Genomic DNA, 24,215 nt, shown 5'->3' on the forward strand with positions numbered 1-24,215 from the left:
CATCTCTACTAAAAATACAAAATTAGCTGGGCTTGCTGGCACATGCTGGTTGTCCCACATACTTGGGAGGTTGAGGCAAGATAATACCTTGAACCCAGGAGGCAGAGTTACTGCGAGCTGAGAACGCGCCATTGTACTCCAGCCTGGGCAACAAGAGAGAAACTCCATTACAAAAATAAATAAATAAATAAAAAGAAAAAGAAATGATGAATTCTCCATTACCTTAATGATGTTACTAAACATAAAATGGAGGTAAAAGAGTTATCCTTTGTCTTAACCATGAGAATCACTGGTTTCCCTAAATGTTCCAAGATGAGAGCACACACTGGAATGATATATAGAGAGAAAATAAACAGATACAGTAAGTAATGTGCAATTAAATTCAGTCTTTTGCATTTTTAATAGCTTCACAAAATGGGATTCAATGGATGTTCCTGACCCCAGTGAAAAAAGATGATATGACTAAATATTAGTTAAAATAGGATATTCAAATTTTTTTTTTTTTTTTTTTTTTTTTGAGACGGAGTTTCGCTCTTGTTACCCAGGCTGGAGTGCAATGGCACGATCTTGGCTCACCGCAACCTCTGCCTCCTGGGTTCAGGCAATTCTCCTGCCTCAGCCTCCTGAGTAGCTGGGATTACAGGCACGTGCCACCATGCCCAGCTAATTTTTTGTGTTTTTAGTAGAGACGGGATTTCACCATGTTGACCAGGATGGTCTCAATCTCTTGACCTTGTGATCCACCCGCCTCGGCCTCCCAAAGTGCTGGGATTACAGGCTTGAGCCACCACGCCCGGCGCGGATATTCAAATATTGAAACCCATGATGCAAGACCTAGGAGTGATTATCCCACTGTTTCTGGATTCAACTGCAATTTTCTATGCTCTTCTATTTTGAAAGAAGTATGACATCTCAGAGTGAATTGATGCCAGCTTTAATGGGGTGATCTCTCGCAATGTTACTGACGTGGCTTACTCCATCCAGTCAGCAAATGGTAAATATCAGGCTACTACAGATTTGGCTAGGTTTTTTCAGGCTTATTTCAACAGCTTCCTGGCCATGCTTTCCCTTTACCTCAAAGGAATTTTATGCACCTCAACCCACCAACCGTGGGCACCTCGGCAGTCTTGCCTTTGCACACAAACTTTGCAGGGAAGATCTCAACTTCCTTCAATGTCTTCCAGAACTGCAGGTATGATTTACGCTGATGACATTCTCCTCCGTGGTAATCCATTTGAAACACTCATTCAGGCAGGCCACGAAAATACTCACAAAGTAGTTTATACAAAGGAAATGGGTCATTACCCCCACACAGTGCAAGCCCCTTATTTGATTAAATGGTTGAAAATTATTTTTTATATGAAAGCCACTCCATCTCTGACACTGTGGGGAAATCACTATTAAACCTCTCAATACCCGCAACGTAAAAATAAGCCAAAACCTTTAACCCTTTTGGATTTTGGAGGACACATATTGATCATTTATAAATTTGGCTTAAGGTCACTTACGCTGTTAGTTCCAAATCCACCCATCTTCAGTGGTGCCCCCTCCACAAAAGGCTTACAGGCTCTAACTTGCAGTACATCAGGCTCTCACAGGCACTGAGCCTGTGACTGTCCGTACTCAGTTGCTCAGCATGCCTTGGATTCTAGAAGCAGCACCCCGCTAGCTCAGCACAGGTGTAGGAGGAATCCTTGTGACATCATGGAGCCAGATGCAGGCGCTCTGCTGTATTTGTTCTGCAGGAATGTGTAGCCTGCCTGTCTCGTTCTTAGTCTCTGCTTTATGTCACACGTTTAGGAGATCACTGCCCTCTTAGCCCGTCAGCTACCGAGAGAACCTCCTTCCTACCCCCTACCCCAGGATCAAATGAGAAACAGCAGAGGAGGGCTCTACACTGTAAGGATGACATAACCATTGTCATGTGTGATGAGCTCAGTAGGGATTTACGAGTTTTTATTAACTAATCAGGACATCCGTAATAAGCAACAGGACTCCAGGGTCAGTCAAAGGATGAAACTTCTCAGAACTGGAGCCCCTGACCAACAGTCTGCCCAATATGCACAGTTTTACTAACTATGGGGCCATGACCTCAGTGACCTGCTTCAGAGTGAATAATTCTTGCCTCACAAATATCCAAAATCTAACTCGAGGTCATTTATATCTTCATATACGCTAAGGCCACAATACAAAGCTGCAGCAGGATTTGAAACTCCTTTGTAGTTCCAGCCATTATGGAGAGGGACCAAGGACCCGTTTCACTTCACAGAACACGCAATGCTGGGTTCCTAAAGAAGGCATTCAATGGAGCTATACTTCCCTTACTAGATTAAGCTGTTGGCTTCATTGAGCACCATAAAGGCTTACTCAAACAAGTTCAAATTTCAGAAAATAAAACATGGTGCATCTAATCAACTGTTAAACATTGGGGTGGGGAGGATCCTAAAACATAGTTGAAATCTGTTTGTAGAGTTTTTCACTCTTGATAACTTTTAATCCTCACTCCTTCATTCTTTTCCTTGGCCTCACATCGGGGCAATCTGCTGAGAAAGCCCAGGTACTCCCTCCTGCAGTGCAGGACAGATATTCAAACCACACAATGTCATCCTGAGCAAGTGATCCTTCACCCTGACCAGATCTTAACCTCAAGAAAACATCCAGCCTGTCTTCTTTCTCTGCTCTCATAGCCCATTTCTACATCACATACAGGCCTCTGTGCTCTCTTGCAACACCACGGCATGTGAGAAACACACCTGTCTCTATCATTCTAGTGTGTGTATGGGTGTGCGGCATCATTAGTCTTTATATCTGGACTAAATTTGATCAGTGTTCAACTTTTCCCATGCAGGATTGACACAATAATTCATAGGATGCTATATAATCTCAGTTTAATTTTTGAGATATTATGGAAAAGTCCCAACATGCACAAAGAGAGACATAATTGTGGAATAGATTCCTGTAAGCCCCAGAGATCCATTACACAGTTTCAATAATTATTATGGTCAATTTTATTTTATCAAGATCATGCTCTTTCTACTTTCCCCAAATCATTTTAAGGCAGTAATCATACATCTTATCATTGTATCTATATCTTAAACTAAATCACTAAAGGAACCATTTCAAAGTATAGATACAGGGTAAGTATCACCGTAAATAGATAAATATAGGTCCATTCCCTCTCTGGGTTGTCCATCTCCTGGCACTTCAAAGTGTTCGCAAATCTCCACTCCTGCTATGACATTCTTCAAGAGTTTGTATAAAGTTTATTTTCCAGGTGCCCCCACCATTCTGCTGCAAGTACTAATCACTTGGTCTTCTGCTGAGCAGCCCTATCCTCAGGCTACCCCAGGGCCCCAACTTAACCCACCTCATTAACATACATCCAGTGGATCCAAAGGGGCTCATTATGAATAACAAAAGACTGGCTGGGAGCCATGGCTGCCATCCCAGCACTTTGGGAGGTCAAAGAAGGAGGATAAAACCAGGAGTTTCAAACAAGCCTGGACTCTACAGTGAGACACAAGACACCATTTCTACAAAAAGAATAATTTAAAAAATTAACTGGGCCTGGTGACGTGTGTCTGCAGTCCTAGATATTTGGAAGGCTGAGGCTGGAGGATCTCTTGAGCCCAGGACTTCCAGGTTACAGAGAATCATGATTGTACCATTGTACTACAGGGTGACAGAGCAACATCCTGTGCCCCCCACCAAAAAAAAAAAAATGTTAAAACCCAGCATTTGCCCTCATGCTCCACTCGGTGCATGATGGGTTACTGCTGCAGCTCTTACCCCATCATGACCAATCCTCCGGTCCGTATCGCTGTCCCCTTCACCAAAGTGGACCCTGGAAGATCAATCAGAGAACAAGATACAATTGCCCTCTGAGACCTGTCACTTCCCTTACGCTGACTGTATAAAGAAAGAAAACTCCCTGCAGGGTGTAAGAGTGAATTGTTCTGAGGTCATCGTATTGGTGAACAAGAAGTGGGAACCACATATATACATATATATGCGCATATATATGTATATGTACACACACGTTTATATGTATATATATGGTTCACTCTTTACTCTGACATCTTACACGAAAAAGTTCTTTTGTATGTTGTATGAGAATCACAGATTTGGACTTCTCATAAGGGGCTTCACACTGGTTTTGCCCTAATTACATCGAAATATGTCTGAGGTGTTCTGCATAATCAGCCTATCTACCATTAAACAGTCAACAGAAGTACGAGAAACACAAACCATTCTTGGAATATCTTGAGTTCTGTGCCACATCAAATTCTATATTTTAAAAAATGTTTTCCAGGCTGAGCTCCAGGGCTCAAGACTGTCATCCCAGCAGTGTGGGAGGTCCAGGCAGGAAGATTGCTTGAAGTCCGGAGATTGAGGCTGCGGTGAGCTATGATCTTGCCACTGCACTCCAGCCTGGGTCACAGAGTGAGTCTCAGTCTCAAAGAAAAAAAAAAAAAAAAAGTTTTCCAGAAGATATGTCTTTATTGGTGTTTACCTTTTTTTTTTTTTTTCCATGTGCACATTTATTTATTTCAAAGATTGTTTGTGTTCCAGCCTCATCTTCTCCAAAGGAACCCACCCAGCCTGTGCACAGGTGAGGTGCGGAGCTGTCTTCGGTGTCTAAAGTGCTACTGAGGAATACAATCATTGGCATGAAAGTTCATCACTGCACTCCAGTGTCAGGCCAAACCTTTCTGCAGACCTGGAAAACTTGCCATTTCCTTCTTTTTAAAATGCAGTTTTGACATAACATTGTTAGAGTAAACAACAAACCAGAAGCCTAATGATGAGTGGTGCATTACTGCCCAGCTGCTCGCTGAGGGAACAGGGCAGTGGACTGTGTTTCGAATGCAGACAGTCATGGGCCCAAGGTAACCCGAGTTTGCCCTGCAGGATTCCGCAGAGGCCTTGCCCTGTGTAGGATGCTTTGGTCATCGTGTCTGGGTCCGTTCGGGGCAGTGGGGAGAGGGCCTGGCAGCAGGGTTTCTGCCAGTCCAGAGGTCTGTTTCCATCTGACAGAGAGAAATGTCCTGATTTCCACCATCCACCAATTTGTACTTGGAAGTTTCCAGATTAAGAGTCGTGAGACTATTACCCAGCAAACACCCACCTTTGGTGGCCACCAATGTAAATTGATCTTTCTCTCTCTGCCCAAAGAAACTTTGCAACTCTCATCCATAGATGTGGCAAGCAAAACCCAAGAAACATTCTAAATGGGCACCAATTTGTCATTGAGTGGCAGTTGGTAGCGTAGCTGTCATAAGGGATCAGGGCTGGTTTTGAACTCAGACTTGAAACTTGGTTAAAATAAAATGCTCTGTCAAAATTCCCACAGAAGATTTTCACCTGGAACAAGGAGATGGCTGATTTTGTTATGGCTACAATAACGCATATGTGTGTGCAGACACACACACCACACACAGATACTTAAAGCTCCATTTCATTCCTCCACAAAGAACAGAGACACCTCCTTAAACAAAGCAAACTGGGAAGGCTTGCTAGCACATTAAAACCAACATGAGCACCCAGGTCCAGGGATACAGACGCAATTAATCTTAGTGTTCACAAGGAATCACTTTTAAAACCCCACTCGACAAAACTTTCATACAAACACCAAAAACAAAAGCCCCCAAGATACAGAAGCTTGTAGAAGAGGTGAGGTGATAAAGGTGATTTACACGTCAGCATTTTTAGTATTTGGTGGATCATCTTAAGTGATCTTTAACCTTCACAACATTTTCTTTATCATAAATACCCTACACTGTGGAAAAACAAACCTGTATAAAATAGCTTGAAAGGCCGGGCGCGGTGGCTCAAGCCTGTAATCCCAGCACTTTGGGAGGCCGAGGCGAGTGGATCACTAGGTCGAGAGATCGAGACCATCCTGATAAACATGGTGAAACCCCGTCTCTACCAAAAATACAAAAAATTAGCTGGGCATCGTGACACGTGCCTGTAATCCCAGCTACTCAGGAGGCTGAGGCAGTAGAATTGCCTGAACCCAGGAGGCAGAGGTTTCGGTGAGCCGAGATCGCGCCATTGCACTCTAGCCTGGGTAACAAGAGCGAAACTCCATCTCAAAAAAAAAAAAAAAAAGCTCGAAAAAGAAACATTCACGATATCAACAGAGCCCATTTTCTCGAGGTGCTTCCCTGAAGCTAGCCTAGGTGATTTTTTGGTCATTGCTTCATCAACTCCCTCCTACATTGGTGGTTCCTGTGACATCAGAGAAGGCCACTGGATGGAGACAATGTGAGCATGGAGACCACCTGAGCGTGTCTGTGGGAAGCAGAGCCCCAGACCTAGGTATTCAACAGTAAGCAGCGCTCATGGGATTCATCTGGAAATAGGATGGATAAAAACTTTTTTGCGGGGGAGCAAGAAGGCTTAATCTAATATTCTGGGCCTGGCGTAGTGGCTCATGCCTATAATTCCAGCACTTTTGGAGGCCGAAGTGGGTAGATCACCTGAGGTCAGGAGTTCAAGACCAGCCTAACCAACTTGGTGACACTCCATCTCTACTAAATACAAATAAATTAGCCAGGTGTGGTGGTGCAGGCCTGTAAACCCAGCTACTTAGGAGGCTGAGGCAGGAGAATCGCTTAAACCTGGAAGGTTGCAGTAAGCCACCACTGCACTGAAGCCTGGGCAACAGAGTGAAACCCCGTCTCTAAAATTTTTTTTTTTTTTTAAAGCTTCTGATATCCTCACAATTGAGTAGAGTGTACCTGAATTCCAAAATAAAACAAAAGAACAATTAAAAACTTCTCATCAGTGTCTGAAATTCTGACACATAATCATAATATCCTCTTGGAATTCTTCTGTATCTCAGGCTCTTTTTACCACATGGCCAAGAGCAGTAAAACCTCAAGTAAAACATTCAAGTGAACATCTGCCTCAAAAGACTAGCTGCAGTGCCTGACTCTGGGGACAGAAACTGGGTAGTATTCATATATTTTGCAACTCCAAGTGCTTTTTTCAAAAACAATGATTAGCCGGGCACGGTGGCTCACGCCTGTAATTCCAGCACTTTGGGAGGCCGAGGCGGGTAGATCACAAGGTCAAGAGATCGAGACCATCCTGGTCAACATGGTGAAACGCCGTCTCTACTAAAAATACAAAAAATTAGCTGGGCATGGTGGCACGTGCCTGTAATCCCAGCTACTCAGGAGGCTGAGGCAGGAGAATTGCCTGAACCCAGGAGGTGGGGGTTGCCATGAGCCGAGATCGCGCCATTGCACTCCAGCCTGGGTAACAAGAGCGAAACTCCGTCTCAAAAATAAAATAAAATAAAAAATAAAAACAATGATTAAAATTGGAATAAAATTTTTAAAAACATAGCAGGTTTTAAAAGTCAGTTTAAATCATTCCATAATTCCTGGAACACTTAAGAAGTATGTAATGTGTATCTTAAAGTGAAATTCCTAAGGTAGTGTTTTAATCTCTCCCCCTAAAAAACAAGGAAAAAAATCCTGTAATTTTGGCCTTTACATAGGTTTCTACTCACCAGCGGCTCTATGACCTCTGAAATATTTAATATTTAAGGATTAAAGAATGCCTGTGGAAGGAAGCTCGCCCATCTCCATCTCCAGGCCTGAAGCCAAGTGTTCATAACAGCCTTTTACATCTCTTTGGAGAAAAGTGAATCACATTAAACTGTCAAAAACACTTCACGCCAGGGATGACTGCTCGTTCACCAGCATGTCTACTGGAACTGGCACATTTGGAAGGAGCAGACCAAAGTGAAAATTGTGAATCAATTAAAGTAGAAAGGCAGCTGATGAGGAAAGCGACTGGAATGATACTTAGGGATATTAAAACGGTGTGCCCGGTTCATCACGTTTTCCACTAAAACAAACCCAAACAAGGGCACCCCAAACTGTGTCCAAGAATGCTGTTGACAGTGAAATTCTGTAGTGCTCATAAAAGGAAAGTCCTGCAAGTTTGGCCTATTTCAACTTCCATTCCTAAGACTGACACCTGAGACACAAGACGATTTTCTCTACTGCCCTAAAAGGACTTTGTTTTGGCTACTGGCAGTATTTGGCAAAATCCATGTCTCTGTTTGGTTACCATGTTCTACCAGCAGTCACGTACGGCTCCCGACTTCATTCAACAGACCTGCTGTACTCATTTAGCAAGTATAACAGGGAGGAAGAAGAAGAAAAAAAACAAACCTGGCTGGCTGTCAACTGCTCCACTAGTATTATTAGAGCTTTTAACACGATAGAGAAAAATGTAAAAACCATGTGAGAATATATATATCTTCCACTTGCAAGTAGGCTTAAAAGAAACTTAGAAAAGTGTGCAACATACCATGCATAGGATATAGAGTTCAAGTTCTAGGGCTAATACCGCAGGCAGATGTCTTTCTACATTTGCAACTGCATTCCCATTCCCATCGTAATTTCTCTATTTATAAAAATCCTGCCTATGTTCCACTTCCCTGTACTCAGGGCCAGCTGCGTGTTTTAGTCCAAGCAGCAGACGAGGAGAGGTGACCCACGCATTCCATTCACAGTGACGGCACAGCAGGGCACCTCCTCTTTGTGACATGATGCAGGCATGGGCCCAAAAGAACACTTGTTAGTGTGTAGAATAGGTAAACTGAGTCCCTCAAACCTGCCCTCCACAATCCCCTAGAGTATATTATTTCTTTTATAATGTTAATCTCCTTCTAATATTTAGCCCTGACTCTTAGCTTTGAGCACAGCCCAAGCTCTGGAGCTGTCAAGTCTCATTTGGCATCTGGTGGCAAGTTAGGCTTTTTCGCCCTCTTGGGGAAAGCCTCCTGGCTGGAGACTCAGATTTTGTTTTCCCTTTAAAAGACTAGATGGTTGGAAGAAACCCAGCAAGAGAAGCGGGGCATCTGGACATCTGGCGGAGACTCTCGCTGTGTCCTGGTGAGGGTGGTAACACGGGTGCAGGTCTCCTGGCTTGGTGGTGACCTCAGCCCCTACCTGCAAGGCTCCACGGTGTTCTTGTTTCTGTGCCTGGAGAGCAGCTTCTTGTTCAGGATCTTGGTGATGGTGACCCCTTTCCTCCGGGAACCCTCTGGCTGCTCCAGGAACACGAGGTCATTGTGTGACTGACTCATGCCCGGGTCTTTCTGTTGATGCCGCTGGCGGAAGAACAGCTTTGCACCTTTCCTTAGAATTCCTCCTTTATGCTTTTTGGCGGCACCCGGCTCCGGGACACTTACGGAGCTCTCTGACAGCTCATCGGGGTCCAGCAGGGCCGGGCTGCTCCAGGCCATGGCCTGGGGCTCCTTTTCTAAGTCCCAGGAGTCTAGCTCGTCCTCCAGGGGATTAGGGGCAGAGAATGCCTGGGCTGACTCGGCTTCCTCCGGTGGGGCAGAGGCTGCGGCCACCTCTGGATGAGACGGGGCATCCTCCTGGTGGGCACTGTTCATGGAGGCTGCATAGTCCTGCATCAGGGCAGCATCGTGGTCCTGGGCTAGTGAGGTCTTGGAGATCCCTGACATGATAACAGTGCTTTTCTTCCGTGGCGACTTGAGTTTCAGCTTTGAAGATTCGCTGAGTTGTCGAATGGCAACTTCGGCCACTGGATCTAAACCATTCAACACCAACAATTCTGTGTCTGAAGAAGAGAGTGTTTTGTTGACGGGCGCACTGCTGCAGGAGATGGCCTCGACAGAGATGTCCTTCTTGATCACCTTCACCTTGACGGAAGTCTTCACCGGAGGCTCAGAGCTCAGCGGGGACACCTCCCCATGTCGACTCTAGGCTTGGTCTTCACAGCGGTGACAGTAGTGACCACAGTCCCACAGGGCATCACCGTGCGATCCTTTTCTATTTTTGCAGCAGGAACAGAGGGAGGGATGGGCGAAGACTTCAATTCACCAGGTTCCACCTAAGTAAACTCTGCCGTGGCGGAACTCAGCACCGAGCAGCAGCAGGCAGACCCGCTGGTCAGCATGAAACTCTGTGGTCCAGAAGGCTGCTTCTTTTTGTTGTTGCTGTTGTTGTTGTTGTTTGTTTGTTTGTTTGTTTTGAGACCGAGTTTTGCTCTTGTTACCCAGGCTGGAGTGCAATGGCGCGATCTCGGCTTGCCGCAACCTCCGCCTCCTGGGTTCAGGCAATTCTCCTGCCTCAGCCTCCTGAGTAGCTGGGATTACAGGCACGCGCCACCATGCCCAGCTAATTTTTTTGTATTTTTAGTAGAGATGGGTTTTCGCTATGTTGACCAGGATGGTCTCGATCTCTTGACCGCATGATCCACCCAACTCGGCCTCCCAAAGTGCTGGGATTACAGGCGTGAGCCACCGCGCCCTGCCTGAAGGGCAGGATTAGTAAATCCAAAAGAACTGTCCCAGTTGCCAGCAGACCTTCTGAGAATCGCCCAGCCTCTGAAATCTGCAGGTGTGACTCCTTTGACTTGGCATTCAACTTGAATGTGAGTTCCTCTTCCACGTGAGGTTCGTAGTGTTTTTGGTTAGGGTGATGGAGAACCTCTGAAGAGGATCGTTCAGCTGCACGGCGCACACTGTGTTAATGTGGCCTGAAGCGTCGGGCTCGCTGAGCAGGAAGGCGCGGATACTCCTCACCCGCAGCTTTAGCTCGTGAGCCCTCGGAGGTTTGGGAGGACAGGATTCCTGAGCAGTAGACGGAGCACACTCTAAGTTCTGAGCTTCCTGTACATTCGTGGGCTTGGTGATCAGAAGCACGGATGGAGAGGCAGAACCAACCAAATGCTTCAAGAGCTCCTTCGGAGTGTCCGACACTGTGCGCGTCTCGGCCACCTGGTCCTCACCCAGTGCTTTGGGCTGGACAGTAATGGCCATTTCCGGCACACGTATGAAGGACCAGCTGATCTGGAGGAGCTCTCTCTTCTCTTTCAGGTGGAACTCCAGCTGAGCACACTGGAGACCGCCTCCACCGCCAGCTCCAGGGGCTACTGCCGTGGGTCCTCCTCGAAGGACAGGAAAGGCGGGCCCCCTTTCCTCTGGCTTCGTCGTTCAGGGCGGTCACCCAGGCCGCCTACCACTGGCTCCTGCAGCTGCCCAGCTTCAGGATCCAGGAGAGCAGCGCGACGGACCCAGCGCGCGGCCCCTCGCCAGGCTCCAGCGCCCCCCGCCGGGGCTGGGGTCGCGCCCTGGCCAGCGCTCACTGCGCCAGATACAGACCCACCTTGGCCAGGGCCGCGACGAAGAGGGACACCAGCGCGAGCCACTGCACCTCCTCGAACCACGAGGCCAGCCAGGCCGAGGCTTTGGCGCATCCCCGGCCCGCCTCTCCCCAACTTCCCCGGCAGCGCCGGGCGCGGGCAGCTAGCTTAGGGTACGCGCTGGCTGCGGCCGCGGCGCGCGGGGCACGTGGAAGGGGAGCGGCTGGGCCGGAGCCCCGCGAGGAGCGCGCCACGAGACTTCGGGCTGGGCGGAAACGCGCGGCGGCCGGGCCTGGGCGCAAGCCCCCGCACACCTGCGGAACAGGGGCGCGAACGGATCCCGCGGCCGGCGCTCCCGACTCGGAGTCTGGGAAGTTCCGGGGCTGCGGCCGGGCGCCCTACCTCCTGTGCGCGCCGCCCTGGGAGTCTGGCCTGTGGCCCAGCGGTGGCCTGAGGAGGCATGGGCCGGGGGACAGGCCATTGGTGTTTATCTTTACACAAAACTTAAAGAGAAATTGAGGTTGATTTTTCTTGGTTTCATGTGACCATGAAAGAGTGCGGGGCGGGGGGATCAAGGAACCAGCCCCAGACGACTCAGGTAATCTGAGAGCAGGCCTGGGATCCACACACAGGTCACACACCCAGACGGAACCACAATGCCTGGCCTTCCTCTTTCCTCAATCCCTATTTAAATTAATCTGGAAGATTTATGAGATTAAAAAGAGTGGTGACAGGAAAGGAGAGAGTATTGGTGGAGGAAGGAAAGTCCATTAAGATTAGGGACAGTTGTAAGGGAGAAGAGAAAAAAGAGACAGAATCTGAGAGCCCTGAGATGCATTGAAAGGGGAGCAGCAGCTCAAAGAAAAGAGAAGGGATCATCAGTATTTAAACAGAACACATCCTGTGTGAGTACAAGCTAGTGATCCTTAGTTCAGGAGGCATTGGGCAGTCTGCTCTGACAGTTCAGTTTGTTCAGGGCATTTTTTAAAAAATATGACCCAATGATAGAAATTTCCTAAAGAATGAAAGTTGGCCCTGTAGCCGCAGCTCCGGGTCTCGTTTCCACTGCTCTGTGTCCTGTTCGCCTAGACGCCTGGCTTGTGTGGCCCTGTGACCTGCAGGTATTGGAGATCTACGGCTACGACGCCAGGATCTCCTGGAAGCCTAGAAATGGAACCATTGACATTTAGGGATGTGGCGATAGAATTCTCTCTGGAGGAGTGGCAATGCCTGGACCCTGCACAGTGGAATTTATCTAGGAATGTGATGTTAGAGAACTACAGAAACCTGGCCTTCCTGGGCAGACAAGCAACCTCATCAAGCAGCTCCCTGACACCACAGCCAGGTAAATCCACAAAGACGGGGAAAAAACCAGCACAAAAAAGATGAAACCGTCATCAAAGACCAGAACACCTCTTCTCCTTCAAGGCATCACAACTCCTCAACAGCGCAGAACCACAACTTGACCGAGGAGTGCGACAAATTGACAGAAAAAGGCTTCAGAAGGTGGCTAGTGAGAAACATTTCTGAGCTAAAGGAACATGTTCTAACTCAAAGCAAAGCAATCAAAAACCTTGAAAAAAAGTTAGACAAAATACTAATTGGAATAACCAGCATAGAGAAGAACAGAGACGACTTGATGGAGTTGAAAAACACAGCACAAGAACTACGTGAAGTAAACACAAGTTCTAATAGCCAGATCGATCAAGGGGAAGAAAGGATATCAGAGATTGAAGATCAACTCAATGAAATAAAAAGAGAAGGCAGGACAAGAGAAAAAAGAGTGAAAAGAAATGAACAAAGCCTCCAGGTAATATGGGATTATGTGAAAAGACCTAATCTACGCTCGATCGGTATACCTGAATATGACGGGGAGAATGAATCCAAGCTGGAAAACATGTTCCAGGATATTATCCAGGAGAACTTCCCAAGTCTAGCAAGGCAGTCCAAATTTCAAATTCAAGAAATACAGAGAACTCCCCAAAGATATTCCTCAAGAAGAGCAACCCCAAGGCACATAATCGTCAGATTCACCGGGGTTGAAATGAAGGAAAAAATGCTAAGGGCAGCCAGAGAGAAAGGCCAGGTCACCCACAGAGGGAAGCCCATCAGACTCACAGCAGATCTCTCTGCAGAAACCCTACAAGCCAGAAGAGAGTGGAGGCCGATATTCAACATCCTTAAAGAAAAGAACTTTCAACCCAGAATCTCATATCCAGCCAAACTAAGCTTTGTAAGTGAAGGAGAAATAAAATCCTTTACGGACAAGGAATTATTGAGAGATTTTGTCACCACCAGACCTGCCCTAGGAGAGCTCCTGAGAGAAACACTAAGCATGGAAAGGAACAAGTACCAGTCACTGCAAAAGCAAACCAGTTGGCAAAGACCAAAAATGCAATGAAGAGAATGAGGCAACTAATGGGAAAGAAAACCAATCAGTAACAAAATGGCAGAATCAAATCACATATAGCAATATTAACATTGAAAGTAAATGGCCTAAATGCTCCAATCAAAAGACACAGACTGGCAAACTGGATAAAAGTCAGAACCCATCGGTGTGCTGTATTCAGGAAACCCATCTCACATACAAAGACACACATCGACTCAAAATAAAGGGATAGAAGAAGATTTACGAAGCAAATGGAGAACAAAAAAAAAGCAGGGGTTGTAATCCTAGTCTCTGATAAAATGGACTTCAACAAAGATCAAAAGAGACAAAGAAGGACACTACATTATGGTCAAAGAATCAATCCAACAGGAAGAGTTAAGTACCCTAAATACATACGTCCCCAACACAGGAGCACCCAGATACATGAAGCAAGTTCTTAATGACCTAAAACAAGATTTAGACTCCCACACAATAATAGTGGGAGACTCCAACACTCCACTGTCAATATTCGATAAATGAGCAGAAAATTAGCAAGGATATCCAGGACTTGAATGCAGAGCTGGACCAACTGGACCTAATACACATATATAGAACACTCCACCCCAAATCCACACAATATACATTTTTCTCAGCACCAAATTGCACATACTCTAAAATTGACCATATCATTGGAAGCAAATCACCCCTCAGCAAACGCAAAAGAACAGAAATCATAACAAACAGTCTATCAGACCACAGCACAGTCAGAATAGGACTCAGGATCAAGAAACACACACAAACCCACATAACCACTTGGAAACTGAATAACCTGTTTCTGAGTGTCAACTGGAAACTGTCTCAAAAAAATAAAAAAGAAAAAGAAATACTAGACTGCCATAGAATCAACCCAAATACCCATAAATGATAGATTGGACAAAGAAAATGTGGTACATGTATACCATGGAATACTACGCAGCCATAAAAAACAAGTTTGTGTCCTTTGTAGGGACTTGGATGAATCTGGAAACCATCATTCTCAGCGAACTAATATAAGAACAGAAAGCCAAACACCGTATGTTCTTATTCATAGGTAGGTGTTGAACAACGAGAACATGTGGACTCAGGGAGAGGAGCATCACACACTGGGGGCAGTTGAGGGGGGTAGGGAGAGACAGCAGGGGATGGGAAGGGAGAGGAGGATGGTGAGGGCTAACATGGGGAGAAATACCAGATATAGTGTGCACCTGAAGTAAATAAATTAATTTTAAAAAATAGCCGGAAGAAAGAAAAAGAAAGCAAGTTGAAGTGGATTAACAACAGTGTATGCTAGAAATCCTGGATACTGCAGGGACAGAGCAATTTACAGCGATTAGGAATTTGTATATGAAGAATGGACAAGGTTTAACGCTAGTATATTCTATTATAGCTCAATCCACATTTAATGACTTACAGGACCTGAGGGAACAGATTTTATGGGTTAAGGGCACAGAAGACGTTCCAATGATTTTGGTTGACAATAAATGTGACCCGGAAGATGAGCGAGTAGTTAGCAAAGAACAGGGCCGGAATTAGGCAAGACAGTGGTGTAACTGTGCCTTTGTAGAAACTTCTGCAAAGTGAAAGATCAATGCTAATGAGATGTTTCATGACCTGGTCAGACAGATAAATAGAACACCACCAGTGGAAAAGAAGAATCCTAAAAAGAAATTAGGTCTGCTACTCTAAGCCTGTAGTCAACAGCAGCTCTGAGCCAGATTACAGGAATGAAGAACTGTTGCCTGATTCGAAAGTGCCAGCATTTCAGACTTCAAAAAATAAATCTGAAGAGGCTTCTCGCACTGTATACATTATGTGAAGAATTTAGATCTTATATTAGTTTGCACAAGTTCCCTGTGTATGTATATCTCTTGGAAAATAAGACAATAGTGTTTCTCCTTTGCAATAGCAGTTATAACAGGTGCAAAAATACACTTGACTCTCTTATGATTATACAAAAGAGCATGGATGCATTTCAAATGTTAGATATTGGTACTATGATCAAATGATTTTGTATTGACATTTTGATCATGATTCCTCCCTATCAAGCCCTAAACAGTTGAACTTTTCTATTTCATATGTGTAATATTATGAAATGCCCCCCAACCTCATTGCAGCAGATAATGTTCTTGAGTCATTGACTTCATTTTATATTTTTAAAAATATGGAATATCATTTGTCATTATATTCTAATTAAAATCCTTGTGCAGCCAGGCGCGTTGGTTCACGCCTGTAATCCCAGTACTTTGGGAGGCCGAGGCGGGTGGATCACGAGGTCAAAAGATCGAGACCATCCTGGTCAACACGGTGAAACCCCGTCTCTACTAAAAATACAAAAAATTAGCTGGGCATGGTGGCGCTTGCCTGTAGTCCCAGCTACTCAGGAGGCTGAGGCAGGAGAATTGCTTGAATCCAGGAGCCGGAGGCTGCGGTGAGCCGAGATCGCGCCATTGCACTCCAGCCTGGGTAACAAGAGCGAAACTCCATCTCAAAAAAAAAAAAAAAAGAAAAAAAAAAGTGAGATTAAACAATTTAGAAAAGAAAAATTGTTTGTGCATAATGCTTTGGAAAATGGGTCTATTTTCCTATAGAAGAAAAAAAACGAAAATAGCTGAATTCTATGGTTTTCAAAGTTAAAATACATAACATACTAAACCAACTCTAATATTGCTTTTTGTGTTTTACTGTTAGATTAAATTACAGCTTTTATGGATGATTAAATTTTAGTACCAAAAAAAAAAAAAAACCTAAGTGAAATGAGCTTGCCTAGAATGAAGGATTGATATACTGAAAACTGATTAACCTTTTGAAAGGAAATTTTTTTTATTTAATCTTTTTTGAGACAGGATCTCGTTCTGTCATCTAGGCTGAGGTTGCTAGTCCACAGGTTCAAGGCATTCTCCCACCTCAGCCTCTGGAGTAGCTGAGACTACCCACCATGCCCAGCTAGTTTTTGAATATTTGGTAGAGACTGGGTTTCACCATATTGGCTTAGCTGTTCTCAAACTCCAGAGCTCATGTGATCTTCCCACCTCAGCCTACTGATCAATAACAGATCAGGTGTGGTGGCTCAAGCCTGTAATCCCAGTACTTTGGGAGGCTGGCAAGTAAACCATGAAGTCAGGAGCTCGAGATCAGCCTGGCCAACATGGTGAAACCCCATCTCTACTAAAAATACAAAAATTAACTCAGTGCAGTGGCGGGTGCCAGTAACCTCAGCTACTCGGAAAGCTGAGGCAGGAGAATCGCTGGAACCTGGGAGAAGGAGGTTGCAGTGAACCAAGATTGTGCCACTGCAATCTAGCCTGGGCAACAGAGCAACATTCCATCAAAAATTACAAGATAATAAATAAATAAAAATTTCACGAGCTTTTCCATTTTAACTAAGGAATGGTAATTCTAGACTTCTGCCACAACATTATGGTTCACAAAACATTCTTAATTCAATTTAAATAGATCTGACTTTAGATCCTGAAACAGCAAGTCATAATCTTGTATCTCTGATAATAGACTGCAGTGAGATTTGGAAAGACACCCCAAAGACTCATGATCCAAAAAAGACTAATGCTGGTATTCCTAGAAGGTGTCATTACGGTGGGTAGAGTGTCAAGAGTTCTTCTGCTAAAAGTAAAACCCAGTAATAGTAGGATTTTTCTGGACAATGAAGTGGGTGAGGTTTAATCTTATAACTTGAATGCCAGGTCTCATATCTTTTCTTCAAGCGATATTTTTATGAAACTGTTTAGGCTGTGTTCCCCACTGGGTGTGATTTATAACCACATATATTTGGTATAGTGCTAGATTATGAAGGATGAAAGATTAAAAACTATTTTCTATTTTATTTAGGAGAGAAGCTCTACAATTCTGAATTCGGTATCACTTATAAGCAAAAAAAAAAAAAAAAAAAAAGGCTTTTTATTGCATTATTTTACCTTTAATAAAATATTATTTAAAACGGCCTACTCTTCAGATATGTAATGGGAATAAATTGTAAAGTACTTACGATATTCTAAGACGATAGTGTACTTAGTCAATATTTAAATGGTTTCCACATAATGAATTTTATCAACATTACATAGTTATTCGGTCAGTCCAGCAACAAAACAGGCTTATATAAAAACAAAAATCTCCTGGATCATGCCATCCTTTGCCAAAATCAACATATGAAAATCAGTTGCATTTCTATACACGAACAATCAACTATCTGAAAAGTAAATTAAGAAAACAATCCCGGCCGGGCGCGGTGGCTCAAGACTGTAATACCAGCACTTTGGGAGGCCAAAGCGGGTGGCTCACAAGGCCAATAGATCGAGACCATCCTGGTCAACGTGGTGAAACCCCGTCTCTACTAAAAATACAAAAAAAAAAATTAGCTGGGCATGGTGGTGTGTGCCTATAATCCCAGCTACTCAGGAGGTTGAGGCAGAAGAATTGCCTGAACCCAGGAGGAGGAGGTTGCGGTGAACCGAGATCTTGCCATTGCACTCCAGCCTGGGTAACAAGAGTGAAACTACGTCTCAAAAAAAAAAAAAAAGAAAAGAAAACAATCCCATTTGCAATAGTACCAAAATGAATAAAATATTTAAGAATAAACCTAATTAAGGAAGTGAAAGACTTGTAAAGTGAAAACTATAAAACATTGATTAAAAATTTAATTAAGACACAAAAATTGGAAAGACATTCCATATTTATGGATTGGAAGAATTACTATTAATAAAATGTCCAAACCACATGAAATGATTTACAGATTCAGTGCAATCCCTATCACAATTTCAATAAAACTTTTTACAAAATTAAAAAAATATTCAGAAGTTTATTGTTTATAAATACTCTTTTTTGAATAGTTTATAATTTGAATAATAGTTCAAATTATTATTTATTCTCTTTTGTGACTAGTTTATAATTTGAATAATATAATATTGAATGAGATAATTATATAATTATATATATTATATATATTTATGTATATCATATATTATATATAAAAATTATATTATAAAGCCAGGCGCGGTGGCTCAAGCCTGTAATCCCAGCACTTTGGGAGGCCGAGACGGGTGGATCACGAGGTCAAGAGATCCAGACCATCTTGATCAACATGGTGAAACCCCGTCTCTACTAAAAATACAAAAAAAGTTAGCTGGGCATGGTGGTGCGTGCCTGTAACCCCAGCTACTCAGGAGGCTGAGGCAGGGGAATTGCCTGAACCCAGGAGGCAGAGGTTGCGGTGCGCCGAGATCGCGCCATTGCACTCCAGCCTGGGTAAGAAGAGAGCGAAACTCTGTCTCAAAAACAAAAAACAAAAAACAAAAACAAAACCAAAAAAAAAAAAAAAAAAAAAAAGAGCGAAACTCCGTCTCAAAAAAAAAAAATTATATTATATAATAATTATATTATTCAAGTTATAAACTATTCACAGAAGAGCATAAATAACCAAGTCAATCTGGAGAAAAATAAACAAAACCGGAGGTATCACAATTCCAGATGTGAAAACATATTACAAAACCCCAAAACAAAACATTATGGTACCAGAATAAAGACAGACACGTAGACCAGTGAAGCCACATAGTAAGCCCAGAAATAAATGCATGCATATATATGCAACTAACTTTTCACAAGGGTATAAAGAACACATAATGGTGAAAGGTTAATAGTTTATCAAATGGTGCTGGAAAAACTGGATAACTACATGCAAAAGAGTGAAACTGAGCCCTTATCTTATACCACATGCAAAACTCACTCAAAATAGATTAAACATTTAAACATAAGACCCAAGACTTTAATTTTTTTTTTCCCTACCTCTCAATACATCCCTCAAGACTTCAAATATCTATGACAGAAAACAGGTAAGAATCTTCCTGATATTGGTCTTGACAATGACTTCAAAAATAAAATCACAGTAAACAAAATAAGCAAGTGGGACTCTGTTGAACTAAAATGTTTGTACACAATCAAGCAAAAATTACAGCAAAAAACCAGCCTATGGATTGAGAGAAAATATTTGCAAACCATACATTGTAAAAAGGGGGTAATCACTAAAATAATTTTTCTTGTAAAAAACTTCTATACCTCAATAGTAAAAACAAACAAACAAAAACCCAGATATAAAACTCAATTAAAAATGAGCAAAAGAGTTTAATACACATTTTTCCCTAAGGAGGATATTCACATGGCCAACATGCATATGCAAAAATGCAAAACATTACTAATGATCGGGAAAAGGCATATGAAAACCTTGAGATATCCTCTCACACCTGTCCGGATGGCGATAGACAAATATAAAACAAAAGACTGTTGGTGACAATGTGGAGAAATTGTAACCCTTGGACACTTTTAATGGGACAGAGAAATGGTGCAGCTGCTATGAAAACACAATAAAAGTTTCTCAAAAAATAAAAAATGGGATTACCATAGAATCCAGCAATTTCATTCTTTTTTTCTTTTTTTTGAGACAGAGTCTCTCTATGTAACCCAGGCTAGAGTGCAGTGGCATGACCTTGTCTCACTGCAACTTACGTCTCTTTGGTTCAAGCGATTCTCCTGCCTCAGCCTCTTGAGTAGCTGCGACAACAGGCGTGTGCCACCATGCCCAGCTATTTATTTTTATTTTATTTTTAGTAGAGACAGGGTTTCACCTTGTTAGCCAGGATGCTCTCAATCTCCTGACCTTGTGATTCACCAGCCTCAGCCTCCAAAAGAGCTAGAATTACAGGTGTGAGATGCTGCACCCAGCAGCAATCTCATTTCTGAATATTATTTCAAAATAATTAAAATTAGGATTTTTTTTTTTTTTTTCAACACGGAGTCTCGTTCTGTTGCCCAGGCTCACTGCAAACTTCACCTCTCAGGTTCAAGTGATTCCCATGCCTAAGCCTCCAGAGTAGCTGGGATTTGAAGAGGTATTAGGACTCTCATGTTTATTTCAACACTTGTCACAATACCTAAGATGAATGAACAACCTAAATTTCCATTGACAGATGACTGGATAAAGAAAATGTGACTCATGCATACAATGGAACACTTTTCAGCCTTAAAATAGGAGAAATTCTGCAATATATAAAAACTTGGATGAACTTTAAGGTCATTATGCAAAGTAAAGTAAGCCATCAGAGAAAAAATCCTGCATGTTTCCACTTGTATGAGCTATCTAAAATAGCCAGATTCACAGAACCTGAAAGGAATAGTGTTTGCCAAGGGCTTGGGGAAATGGAAAGTTACTAATCTTCAGGCCGTCCACTTTAGTTACACATGACATTGTACGTGTGCTCAACAATGGTGTGATATACACTTAAAACATGTTTGAGCCGGGCGCGGTGGCTCAAGCCTGTAATCCCAGCACTTTGGGAGGCCGAGGCGGGTGGATCACGAGGTCAGGAGATCGAGACCATCCTGGTCAACATGGCGAAACCCCGTCTCTACTAAAAATACAAAACATTAGCTGGGCGTGGTGGCGCGTGCCTGTAATCCCAGCTACTCAGGAGGCTGAGACAGGAGAATTGCCTGAACCCAGGAGGCGGAGGTTGCGGTGAGCCGAGATCACGCCATTGCACTCCAGCCTGGGTAGCAAGAGCGAAACTCCGTCTCAAAAAAAAAAAAAAAAAAAAAAAACAAAACCATGTTTGAGTCGGTAGATCTCATGATAAGTGCTCTTACCACTAAAAACGTTTCTTAAAAATACATACGTGCCATCTATTTCACCAAAATGTTATCTACAATAGCAAAACATTATAAACTTGTTACTAATATAATAAATGAAGTTATTTACTGTACAACCACTTTTAGAATAACGGTATAATCTCTTCACACTCTCAAACTAGTGTCATAGAGAACAAAATCTTTCTTTTTTTTTGAGACGGAGTCCTGCTCTATCGCCCAGGCTGGAGTACAGTGGCATGATATCTGCTCACTACAATCTCTGCCTCTGAGTTCAAGCAATTCTCCTGTCTCAGCCTCTAGATTTGCTGGGATTACAGGCACACGTGACCACACCTAGTTAATTTATTTGTATTTTTAGTAGAGGCAGGGTGTATCCATGTTGCTCTGGCTGGTCTCGAACTCCTGTCCTGACCTCAGGTGACCCACCCGGCTTGGCCTCCCACAGTTCTGGGATTACAAGTGTGAGCCACTGTGCCTGGCCCAGAATAAAATCTTTCTAATCACCACTACAAGTTCCTGAAATCCTTGAGACTACCCTCAGGTTTAATAATTCACTAGAAAAGTTCACACAATTCAGCAAAGCTGATCTATTTAAGATTTCATCTGCTTGGGTAACCATAATTAAATACAATAAACTGTGCAGCTTAAACAATATAAATTGATTTCTTCATAGTTGTGGAAGCTGGGAAGTCTGAGATCAAATGGCCAGCAAGATAGGTTTCAATCTGAGGCCTTTTCTCTTGGCTTGTAGGCAGCCACCACATCACTGTGTTCACACGCCCTCTTACTTCTGTGCACAGTGAGACTTTTTTTTTTTTTTTTTTTTTTTTTAATAGATGTAGTCTCACCCTGCTGCCCACGTAGGAGTGCAACAGTGCAATCTTGACTCACTGTAACCTCCACCTTCTGGGTTCAAGCAATTCTCCTGCCTTAGCATCCTGAGTTTAGAGGTGTGTGCCAGAACACCAGGCTAATTTTTTTTTTTTTTTTTTTTTTTTGTATTTTTAGTAGAGATGGGGTTTCCCCTTGTTGGTCAGCCTGGTCTCAAACTCCTGACCTTGTGATCTGCCCACCTCAGCCTCCCAAGGTGCTGGAATTGTAGGCGTGAGCCACCTTCCTGGCCGAAACCTCTCCTTATAAAGCCACTAATCTCATTATAGGGAAGCCACCCTCATGAACTCATCTAAACCTAATTACCTCCCGCAGGCCTCACCTTCAAATATAGTAAACGTTGAGGGTTAGGGCTTAAACTAATGAATTTGTGGGCAAAACAGGCATTCAGTACATAACAACTCAGGAGCACAGTTTAACAGAACGAAGGAACACATGTTGAATCAGTAACAGGGAAGAATTCTGGAAAGAGAAATAGGACCCAACAATTGACTAGAAAGTAATTGCAGCAAAATTTAGTGAAACTATTTTGCAATTCTGGAGGCTTGCAATTCCAGGGGAAGTCTTGCAGGGTCAAGGGTCACTAATGTCAGTCAACTTTAGCTTTTAGTTTAGCATCAGATATGCATGAGAAAATGAGACAAAAATGCTCCAAGACATGTAGAAGACAAATTGCAAAATGACAAAAGTAAGTCCTTCTTTATCAGTTCTCTTTATTTTTGTTTTTTATTTTTTATACAGTCTTGCTGTTTTGCCCAGGCAGGAGTGTGGTGGTGGGATCTCATTGCAACCTCCACCTCCCAGTTTAAAGCAGTTCTCCTGCCTCAGCCTCGAAATAGTTGGGACTACAAGCATGCATCACCACACCTGGCTAATTTTATTTTTATTTTTTATTTATTTATTTATTTTTTTTTGAGACGGAGTTTCGCTCTTTTTACCCAGGCTGGAGTGCAATGGTGCGATCTCGGCTCACCGCAACCTCCGCCTCCTGGGTTCAGGCAATTCTCCTGCCTCAGCCTCCGGAGTAGCTGGGATTACAGGCACGCGCCACCATGCTCAGCTAATTTTTTGCACCATTAGTAGAGACGGGGTTTCACCATGTTGACCAGGATGGTCTCGATCTCTTGACCTCGCGATCCACCCGCCTTGGCCTCCCAAAGTGCTGGGATTACAGGCTTGAGCCACCGCGCCCGGCCTAATTTTTGTATTTTTAATAGAGATGGGGTTTTGCCCTATTGGCCAGGCTGGTCTTGAACACCCGAGCTTAAGCAATGGGCTTGACCAGGTCTCTGAACGTGCTGGGATTACAGGCGTTGAGCCACTGTTCCCAGTCAATCACCTATCCTTTTAATGTAAATAGATTAAGTTGTTTATTTAGATACAGATTGAAAGAATGAATTTTAAAATAATTCACATATAGTGTGTTCTACAGGAGGTTCACAGATTGAACTTGAATGGATGATAGATTACATACGTCTTTTCCAGAACATAAAAGAAACAAGTGAATAGATGAAAAAAGTTATTCCCTGCAAACAGTAACCAAAAGAAAGAAGAGAGTCATCATACTTTTTTTTTTTTTTTTTTTTTTTTTTTTGAGACAGAGTCTCACTCTGTTGCCCAGGCTGGAGTGAAGTGGCTCAATCTCGGCTCCCTGCAAACTCTGACTCCCAGGTTCAAATAATTCTCCTGCCTCAGCCTCCCAAGTAGCTGGAATTACAGGCACCTGCCACCTCATCCAGCTAATTTTTGTAGTTTTAGTAGAGACCAGGTTTCACCATGTTGGCCAGGAAAGTTTCTTTAAGAGAACAATTGTATGCCAAGGAAGTAAGGTGAAATAGACAAATTTCTTGAAACAAAGCAGGAGGGTAGAGCTCAGGATGTCACCTCAGGCTCCTGCTCACAGGAAAGAGGTGCTCCCAGAGAGCCCCACCACTGAGCTCTTCGTTGCCTGAATGGGACTCAGGATACACTGTGGCTGCAATTTTTGGGAACCGAGTAAGATTTGGGAGGGTTGCAGTCTCACTCTCCGACTCTTCATATCTCTGGCTCTCTGGCTGGGTGTGGTGGCTCATGCCTGTAATCCCTGCACTTTGGGAGGGTGAGGTGGATGGATCACCTGAGA

The 24,215-nt window shown here is 43.5% G+C and overlaps 2 pseudogenes; one reads left to right on the plus strand and one right to left on the minus strand.

Annotated features, from left to right (window-relative positions):
* Positions 1-3,785: 3,785 nt before the first annotated feature.
* LOC141583855 (C2 domain-containing protein 2-like) lies at positions 3,786-11,607 on the minus strand (annotated as a pseudogene).
* An 85-nt stretch (positions 11,608-11,692) lies between these two features.
* LOC141583856 (ras-related protein Rap-1A-like) lies at positions 11,693-15,335 on the plus strand (annotated as a pseudogene).
* Positions 15,336-24,215: the final 8,880 nt, after the last annotated feature.

The sequence above is a fragment of the Saimiri boliviensis genome, chromosome 3, assembly GCF_048565385.1.
Source record: "Saimiri boliviensis isolate mSaiBol1 chromosome 3, mSaiBol1.pri, whole genome shotgun sequence".
In the NCBI taxonomy this organism is placed as follows: Eukaryota; Metazoa; Chordata; class Mammalia; order Primates; family Cebidae; genus Saimiri; species Saimiri boliviensis.